Genomic DNA, 10,547 nt, shown 5'->3' with positions numbered 1-10,547 from the left:
CCCGGCCGCCGCGCTGGGCCGGCTTCCGAGGCGCTGTCCTCGGTCCTGAACGCGCCCGGGCCAAGCCTCAAGCCCTGAGCTGTCCTTGTTCCTAAAATGGTTCCCAAGAGATCCTCTTTGTGTGTGTGATGCTAGCTCTGCCCCAGGCGCCCTGCTTAGGAGGGAGGCGGCCCGGTTCCGAAGCTTTGAGTCCTAGACCACCCGGCCGCCGCGCTGGGCCGGCTTCCGAGGCGCTGTCCTCGGTCCTGAACGCGCCCGGGCCAAGCCAAATCTGGCCGCCGACTCTCCCAGATTCTTCTTTTCTGGGTCTTTCTCTCCCCTGCAGGACTCTTTCGTGCTCTGCTCACTCCTCCTCCCCCTTCTGTTTTCGCTGCGTCTCCTGGGCTCTACTCAGTCTCCCGCTAACGAGGACTCTCGCGGCTCAGACCTCACAGCTTGCCGCGCTGCGCTCCGAGAGGGCTTGTGTTACGTCAGAACAAACACATGCAGGTTCAGAAGTCACTTTTGTAACCCTTCGGTGCAGAACCGACACCCGAGGTCCGTTTGGCGCTTTTGTTTCCCTGCTGAGCTTCCCCAGCGTCCTCCATGCCCATGCGCACGAATGCAAAGCAGGCCTGTGGGGATGCGGCCTTGGTCTACCAGAGGGGCTTCCGACCAGAAGCTTCCTTACCAGCTAAACGCTTAACCTGTTGGCTGCCAGCTGCCCCTTCAGGGGAAAGATGGGTGTAATTATCTTCGTTACAAATTAAATGGTGCCTGCACCGTTAGTGAGAGCATGTGGGGTTGACTCTGATTAGTAGAACCTTCTTCATAGCTGTGAAAATTTTGAACAACTTACATGTCCTCATAGATCCTGTTTCCTTACATCCACACTGGGGGTTATTGAGTACCTACTGCATATGCACCCCACTTAAATCACAATAAATTAATTGTTGTTAAATAAAGTGCCGCTGAGCATATCTGTTATCCTTATGATATGCACGTTTTTATTAATCCAGTGAATGAAGCATTGTTGGCCACATTTTGCAAGAGAGAAAATAAAGATCGGGGAGGTGAGGAAGCTGACGGAGTCCATCAGATCTGACTGCCGATTCTGAGGCCAGTGCTCATTCTTCTGGACTGCGGTGCCCATGGAAAAGGTTGCATGTGTTCGAATCCACTTCATGAAGCTCCCTTCTGCCTAACCTCTCAACTAGATTTTGATTCTACATGCCGGTTTAAGAGGCAGCCACCTAAACCGTGTGGCGGGGTAGAGGTCAGAGGAAAGAGCAGTCACTTTCAGAAGAAAGGACTAGGAAAGCCTCCATAGGACTGGACTTTCTAACTGGCCCTTGAGGAGCAGCAGGATCCTGAAAGTTAAAATGTGTACAGAGTCTTGGGCACATCAAGGGCATCAAGATGTGCTTGCTGTTCAGCGAGCCACTTGGCTATTTGGGAACATAGACAAATTTTTAGGCCCTGGTTTAGGTATTCCTTTCAGTCATCCCTTCAGGAAAGCTTGGTATTGTAGAAAAATTCAGACTTTATAATCACATGGACCTGGATTTGAGTTCTAGGCAATCCAGTGCTTAATTGTATGAAAACAAGTTTCTCCATCTTCTAAATAAGAAGGGCATCTAACTATACAGCAGGATCATGGAAGAACTGATATAATGCAGGGAAAGCACTAAGCAAGGGCCTGGCAAAGAGCCCATTGCTATTGGCACAGTTTCCTGACTCCTTGGCCCCTCCACCACGAGCCCTCCAGCCTTCTTACCTGAATAGCTCGAGCAGGCAGAGTCTATCAGGATGGACACTGGTCTTCTCTCTTCCTTGGAGTCTCTCGTTAGCAATTCAGTGGCCTCTGTGACCAATCCAGGACGGAATTTTCAGGAGTAGAGCCAGAGTCCAGCAGTCAGGAAACCGGCGATTTCGTGTTAGCCTGCACAGTATCTTCTGTGCAGAGCTTGGGTCTTCCCTGGCCTTTCTCACTCCTCCACCTCTCACATATTTTGAACTCGGTGTCACCTGGGCATTGGCAGGTGGCCCCACCCTTAGCCAGTAGGCAGCAGTGAGGCCGAGGTCTGTGAGGCCACCTCTAATCTCTGTGGAATTAAAGAACAGATGGGGGAAGACTTCTGAGTCTTACTGGGCTTGAGGGAGGAGGGGAAGGCGGTCATTGAGAAGCACATGTGTGGTAGAAGATGTTGCATGTGCCGGGAACACAAAAATGAGTCAGACCCTGGCCCTGCTTCCAAGGTCTGCGCAAAGGCAGACAAGGAAGTGGAACAGGGCCGGAGGGGAGGACACAAACAGGCTGGCCCAGTCTGGGGGCTTATCCAAGACTTTTTGGAGGACATGTAACCCAGCTGAATGTCTAAGAGTCCTTCCTGCAACACGTCAGGAAACAGTCCTTAAGTACGGACCCCGACCACGTCCCATGTAGGACTTCACAATAACACTATCCCTCTTGGCTCCAGTGTGAATTTGAGGTCTCTCTGTATGGTGTTACCCGCCCCACACCGTGTGGACACAGCTCTAACTGCTGTCTCTTCTGCTGTAACTTCCCTGCCCTGCTCCAGATGCCTCCTGCATCAGGACCACACGTTCCCTCTATCACGTCTACACCGCGCTCTGATCTCTGCCTGGACTGCCCTCCACCCCCGCAGTCAGACGCACCCTTGGAGATTGAGCTACTTGAAATCACTGTTGTTATCTCCACTATTACTGGTACTGACCTCCCCTCTTTCCTCTAGGGATTATTAAAAAATGAGGTAAAATACGCCTAATACAAAATGTATAACCTTCAACATTTCAAACGTACAGTTCGGTGTCCATAAACGTACACTTGTATCACTCTGCAAACACCACTGTCCATCATAGGATTCTTCTCCTCTTGCAACATTAACGCTTTGTACCACTGCACAGGCTGCCCATTTCCCCACCTCTAGGTTCCTGGCAAGCACTGTTCTGCTTTCTGAATCCATGACTGTGACTCCTCTCTTTTGTGACTTTATTTCACTCGGTTTAATATCTAAGGCTTACCCATGCATAGGGTGTGCCGGCACTTTCTTCCTTTGTATTCTATTACTATTGCATATTTTCTTCTGTATCTGTTACATTCTCTTTATCTATTCATCTGTCAATGGACCCTTGAGCTTCTTCTACCTTCTGGACACTTTGAATAATGCTGCTATGACATGGGGTTTGCAAGTGTCTTTTTGAGACTTTCCAGTTCTTGTATGATTCCAATCCCCTTTTGCTCAGTGCTGCCTGAGGCCAGCTGGGCATTTTGGATCAGAAGTCCGTACGGCTTGAACAAGTCTCAGCTGGGCCATGGATAAGAGAATGTCTTCCGGTGCTGAGTGGAGCCTGATGAGGGGAACTACGGTGGCTGTGTCTGTCCAAGAAGGCTCTGCTGAGCAATTTGCTAAAGGAAATGGGGTGGCACAGGTAGTCAGCTAACCATGGCAGCGAGGGAGACTCCCATTTCCAGCTATGCCAATATGTTTATGTGAAAATCTTTCCTACAACTCTGTCTTTTGTGCTAAATTTACCTGAAATATTCATGCTTTAGTACTTGAGGCTTTGACATATCTTTTGCTTATCTAAAAATGAAGGGGTTGGGTTTATGGGTGATTAACTGGACATCTAGGGTAACACAACTCAGAGAAACTCGGACCTCCCAGTGATGATGCTGGGACTGGCATCTGCATCTCGTGAATCTTCTTGCCCCCCTGTGGGTTTTAGTCCAGACGTGGTCCTTCCAGGAGCCTTTCAGGAGATACAGACATGTCACACCAAGATGCCATCTAGTCCCAGGAGGACCAGCACGAATCTTGGGATTGACTCGGACAAGCTTGAGTACTGTGCCAAGAAAAGAAACAAAAACCTCCCGTAAAGATGAATTAAATAAGTGACTCAGGACAGTCCCAACTTCAACTGCCCTGGTTGTTATGGGAGCAGTGTCCCCTGCAGAAAATTCTTGAGGTGCTGTTGGCCGAGAAAGGGACCTGGGCAGTGGGAATTCATCGCTCCCAACGTCTCCACTCGGCCGTCCGGGCCATGGCACAGCGCTCGGTGCACCGGAGGAGCCCCCAGGCCTCCCGGGAGACAGTCCGGGGAAGCCCGCTGGGTGCCTGCTCGCTCATTCCTTCTTTCAGCAAAGGCATAGAGGACTGCTGCTTGTGAGGTACGGTGAGAGTTGAAATTTTTAAAACTACAGTAAAAGACATCTTGCTGTTAACCCCCTCAAAACTCGCTCTTTCCCTTCACTTGAGTCACCAGAAGTATGAGTGCGGCGGCCGAGCTCCCTCTAGCGGACGGTGGCTCCTGAAAACATCGCAGCGCATCCGCCCCCGCCTGACCCGCCCAGTCTGGCCCTGCACAGCTCCGCTCTTCCCCCCGTCAAATGTTGCTACCTCAGCCACCTGATATCTGAACAATGTCCACCTCTTCGGCTCTGGGCAAGAATCCCGAGTCGTCCAGGAGCATCCTCCTTACCCCTGTGATTTCCACCAGCTGCCCCCCATGCCCACACCTGCCCGGCAGACACCTTACTTCACCAGAGTAGAGGTCAGCTTGACTCAGCCTCTTCCCTGAGCAGAGAGGCTGGCAAAGTAGTGCCTGCTGTCTAGGAATGAGTTTTCAACCACTTTCAAGTGATTGACAAAAAGATAAAAGTAGAATGAATGTTTGTGACACACAACCATTATGTAAAACTCGAATGTCGGTGTTCACCACGGAAGGATTTCCTGGGCCCTGACTCGGTGCCTGCGGCTGCCCTTGGGAGGTGGAGTGGCTGTGGGAGCTGGCAGTTCCGGGCTCAGGGTCTGGTCCTTTATGAAAGGAGCAGCCTGAGGAAGACCTGGGGAAGGCCAGGGTCCCAGGAGGCTCGGGTCACACAAGGACTTGGGGTTAGAGTTAGATGCTCGGGGTCAGTCGCGCATCATGCCCACCCTGCATCTGAGTCAGCACGAGTCCAGGTGCCTGGAGCTCGCCTGCCATGGCAGAGCCCAGGGTGACCAGGTGCGTGCCCAAGCAGACGGCACCCTGGGATCGGACGGCTCAGAGGACGTGCTCCTGGCCTCGTGGTGCAGAAGGGCAGCCACAGCACCAGCACCAACAGCGTGAAGCCGGGCAGCCAGGCGCCCATGTGCAGAGCGCCCTGGCAGGCGGCCCAGTGCCCAGCACCAGGTGGCACCTGGCCTCCTCCCGTCCCCTCCGTTCCTCTCGCCCTCCCGTCTGCACCTCTTCCCTGTTCGCACCTCTCCTCTCTCTCTGGCTCTGCCGTGCTGGCTGTGGGACTTTGAGGGCTGTGGAGCCTGAATTTTCTTCACTTCAAATGTTTTCTGTCATTTTGTGAGTCTCCCAGCTCAAGAGAGGTTAGGTGGGACTCTTGAAGGTTAATGTAGGAAAAGACTATGAACAAAACCTCGGTTGCCCATGAGCTAGCACAAACAATCAACAGCTGGGGTCTCTTATTAAAAAGCTTCTGCACTGCAAGAGAAACCACCAACAGAGTGAAGAGAAAACCCACAATGTGGGTGGAGTATTAAAGAGGGAGGGGTGGAGGGGTTGAAGGCAGGGAATGGGGGAAGATAAGACAAGATAGATTATGTAAGGGTGCAAATTCCGTGATGACTGTTACTATACTGTATACCTACAATGTACCAATAAAATTAATTCATTTCAGAAAGAGTCCCTCCCGTCCTAGGTGTTGCCTCACAGAGACCCTGCTGCCATCCCAGGCCCCCGCTCGCATCTCGGCTTCTGCAGACCTTGGCGCTGAGCTGTCTGCCCGTGCAATGTGCACATCTTGCATGACTGAGACAAGGGCCGCGAAGCAGCTGGGGCACGAGAGAGGCAAAGGAAGATGTGGATGGGGTAAGAGTGAGCGAGAGCCGGGCCACGGAGCGCTCGAGGCCACGGAAAGTGGCAGTTGGGAGCAATGTGTTCCGATTCGCAAACCTTTCAGCAACTGGGAGGAAGCTGTGGGTTCTGGTCCTAGGCACGCACTGTCCGGTCCGGTGTGAGAACAGTTTGTGGAATCTCATGAACCTGAAGCTAAGACCACTTGTCCACAAACACACTCCCGTTTTGAAAGGGAACTTAGCTTCTTGGAGTTATTCTGCTTTTCAGGACCTTGTGGAGTCCACAAAATAGTATTTGTCTGACAGCTGGATACATGAGTTGAGCTCAGAAGAGGGGCCACGACGGACCTGGGATGTGAGAGGAGCCCACGCTGTCTGCGCCACAAGCCCAGGTGTGGGAGCTGAGCCGGAGGTCGGGTGGAAGGCGCGCGGGGTTGGAGATGTTTGAGCAAATGAACAGATCCCCCAGAAACTGCCTCTGTGCACACTCAGACCACCGCATCGGGACAGCCGAGGCCCAGGACATCTTGCTGCCTGCTGTGGGTCTCCCGAGAGTGAGCCCCACAGGCTCCCTTTCCACAGAAATGCCTCACCTCCCGCCGTGGCAGCAGATGCCTCCTGCTTGGGCTCAGGAGCTGAGGGGGCTACGAGGGCGCAGCAAGACGTCCCCGCTGGCCTCACCACAGGGTGGGCTGCAGCCCTCGCTGGCCCCGGAGCGCCCACCCCAGAAGGCCTGGAGAATGGCAGCAGACCTCCTGCTTGGGCTCAGAAGCTGAGGGGGCGACGAGGGCGCAGCAAGACGTCCCCGCTGGCCTCACCACAGGGTGGGCTGCAGCCCTCGCTGGCCCCGGAGCGCCCACCCCAGAAGGCCTGGAGAGCAGTCTCCGGCTCCCACTCTGAACACACCCAGGACCGGGCACAGAGCCACGCCGGCTCCCACAGGGAACCGTAGTTGGCCGCGGCTAATGAGGTTTTGTCCGCCTGTGCCCCTGGGTCCCGGCTTTCCCTCTCCGTGTGTGGAAACCGAAGTCAAAATGAGAGGAAATGATGGAAATGTCCATCTTCACTACCCCCGCTGCTCTCCTTCCTTCCCCCTTTTCTTCTTGGCGTTTTCTAAACGTTCTCCATCCATTCGTCAGGAGTCCTCTTCTCTGTTCCTGTCCATCTCATTTCTAACAGTGTTGAGGAAAAAATTGCTTGCTCTGTGTAGATAGAGTGGTTGGGGAAATTCTCACCAAAAAACGCGATTAGAGGCCTTCATCTCTTCACCTAGGCTGTTTCCTAGGTATTTTTGAAGCTATTGTGAATGGGGTTGTTTTCCTCATCTCTTTCTCAGTGAATTCATTATTGATATATAGAAAAGCTATTGATTGTTGTGTGTTGATTTTAAATCCTGTCACTTTGCTGAATTTCTTTATCATATTTAAAAGTATTCTGTGGAGGTTTTAGGGGTCTTCTGAGAAAGGAATCATGTCATCTGCAAATAAGGATAATGTGACTTCTTCCTATTTGTATCCCCTTTGTTTCTTCTAGTCTCTTTTTTTAAAGACTCTATTCTTTTCCTTGAGTAAAAATAGTTGGTCCACGGATGACCTCATTGACCCAAACTGAACCACTCACCACAAGAAAGAAATGTCGTGCTTTGATTTAGCCTCTGAGTTTTGTAGTCTCTTTAGTACAGGAACTACCCTGTATACTCTCTTAATTTTCAACATGTATTTATTTTAATTGGCAAATAATAATGTGTCTATTGCCTGAATATAATATGTTTTGACCTATGCATATGCTACCGAAAGATTCGATGAAGTTAATTGACACAACCAGCGCCTCATCCACTTGTATTCTTGTGGTAAGACATTAAAAAGCTAACTCAACTTAAGAAAGTAAAATTGGATTAAAGGTTGGAAGAAATGACTGGTTCCTCAGTTTTACACTTTGTGTTTATTTTTAAAAAAACATGAATACATTTTTCATTTGAAAAGCAGTTAAACTTTAAGAACTCGCTTGTCCACAATATACTTTAAGAATGGTTTTAGATTTTACAGCACATTAAACATTCATTCAATCCATGATTGTTGAATATTTAGATCGTTTCCTGATTTATTCTCATGATTACTTACATAGACTCACACAGTTCAGTGCTTTTTAGTACATTCATGGTATCACACAATCATCTCCACTGTCTAGTTCCAGAACTTTTTGTTACCTCCAACAGACACCCTGCACCTCCGAGGGCTCACCTCCCATTGCCCTCTGGAAAGTACGAATCTTTCTATCTCTGTGGATTTGCCTACTCTGGGCATTTTACGCAGACCCAGTTACACAGTATGTGACCTTTTGAGATTGGCCACTTTCCCTCAGTGTTTCCAGAGTTAATCCATGTTGTGGTTCATCTCGGGTAGTCCCACTCTTCCCTTTTATAGTTTACAGCACAGCAGTATTAAACGCATTCATAGTTATGCACCTATTGTGGCTTACATCTAAATGCAGTCCCAAGGCCTCATGTACTCCCAGGCAGAGCTTGTCGGGGGTCATTGGACCACAAGTGGTGTGATGCCAGGTCAGTCCACTAACACGGTTCTGGGGAGGGATAACAGACTCGTTGAAGAGAAAAGACCCACCTGGGTGTGGGTGGCACCAACCAATAGGCTTGTGGCCTGGGTGGACTAAAATGAGAAGAAGAAGAAGGAAGCCTGCTGCCTCCTGCCTGCCCCGCCCTGCACTTTCTCCTCTGCAATGCCCTTGTGCCTGCCACCCTGCCTTGGAGCCGGCCAACTGTGGACTGAACCTCTACAAACTGTGAGCCAAATAAACCTTTCCTCCTTTAATGTGTGGCTGTCAGGTATTTTGTCCCAGCAATGACAAAGTACCTAAGACAGCACCCATCTCCATAACACCCACCCCCATACCACCTCCATAGCAGTAGAACTCTGTATCAATTAAATGCTATTCCTCTGTTTTCCTTCCCTCCAGTGTACCTCATCCTCCTACTTCTTCCCGCTCACCGGCCTCTTTGTGGTCCTCAGAAACAGCAGGTCAGACTCCAGCCTCCTGGGATGTGTCTCCCAAGCCCTCCCACTGCTGCCTGCTCCGTGCGTTTCAGGCCTCTGACCACATAGAGTCCCTCGGAGAGACGCCTGGTGGCTGCTGCATGCAGAGCCCTGTGAGTGCACTCAAGAGCACAGTGAGCACCCAGAGCTGTGGGCATGGCCTGGGTGGTAAGAGGGGTGCAGTTTCCCTCATCCCGTTTGAATGCATCTACCAGCTGGAAGGGAGGTGAGGACCTGCGAGAGCCGGTGCTCGGGAAGGCCCCATCACCAGCCCACCATGGATCCAGGACCCCACCCGCCTGCCCAACTGTGGGGCCCATCGCGCATCTGTCACCCTACACTCTCTGAAGCCTGGGTCCTACAGGAAGGAGGAGCCCACTCGCACCAAACTCTGCCTCTGATGACTCCAAGAGCTCTCGAAAGGCTCCCTGCCTCCCTGTCTAATCTGCTCTTAACAAGCAACAGGTGCCCAAGTAGGCCCCAGAATCCCCAGGGACCGCAAGCCCTCCAGAGACCACAGCGCTTCCCCTGCCTCCCTCCGTCCATTCCCAGACTCTTCCGGAAGGCAGCGTGCACAAGTGCAGAGGAGACAGGAGAGAGGAGAGAAAGGGCGCTAGGAGGGGAGGTGGGAGCCAACGTTTCCCTGCTCAGGATTTCTGTATGTGAACGTGCTTGGATCCCAGACTTTCTGCCTGGGCCTCCTTAGGAGTGTTTTCTTCTGCTCTGGGTCCGACAGTTGGCTGAGTCCTGCTTGTGTGTGGACTCTTCATAAAGGGATGAGCTTGAAGTTCCCGCGTTAGCCTCCCACTGCCGCTGGTTTGTGGAAGGGCACGTGAAGGGCAGCAGGAGGCGCTTTAGCCAGACACGGCCTTGTCTGCTCACGCATCTCCCAGTCCACGCAATCTCCCACCGCCATCCATCCTGTCTCCCTCCTTACGTGCCATTTCCTCTCCCTTGTGGAAAAGCAGTAAAGCTGCTTTTCCCCCCAGCACTTTCCCACCGAAGGCACCCGGGCCCACCGCTAGGTGACCCACGACTGACGAAGGAGCCCAAAGAAGAAGGGAGCCGCTGCCTCGCGCCGTTCCAGGTGTGGGGTGCTGTGGAGGCCGAGGGCGCACTGGGCGGGGTGCCCTGGCCAAGGCCCCTGCACATGCGGCGGGCTCTGTGCCCACTGCGCTGTCGCCTGCCGGTCACGCCCCAGAAATCCCTCCTGTGTCGAAGAGGGAAAGAGGCTGAGGTCTGTGTCTTCGTGGTCACAGCACATTGTTCGTGACAATAAAAGAGCCGAGTCCTGACGGGGCCGCACACCTGTAATCCCGGCACGCTGAGAGGCTGAGGCAGGAGGATCACAGGTTTGAGCCCAGCCTGGACAACTTAGCAGCACCTTGTCTTAAAATTTTAGTGAGACTGCAGCTTCGTTAGTTAATTTTAAACTTTTGGGCCTACTTAGCCCTGACTCAGCAGCGCCCCTCACGATAGCAAAGGCGCCTGACAGTGTCCTAGGCGTCGCCTGTCAAGGGAGACGGCAAAGAAGCCACCTGGTAAACCGGCGTGCTGAGACATTTCTCACTTTTGCTTCACGAGGTTGCCTGCAGGGTGCGAAGCGCGTGCCCTGGCCGGGGCCCGCAGCGTCGCGCGGGTGTCC

Source organism: Fukomys damarensis, unplaced genomic scaffold (genome assembly GCF_012274545.1).
Source record: "Fukomys damarensis isolate Sample0158 unplaced genomic scaffold, DMR_v1.0_HiC HiC_scaffold_19, whole genome shotgun sequence".
Classification (NCBI taxonomy): Eukaryota; Metazoa; Chordata; class Mammalia; order Rodentia; family Bathyergidae; genus Fukomys; species Fukomys damarensis.
This window is presented reverse-complemented; position numbering follows the sequence as displayed.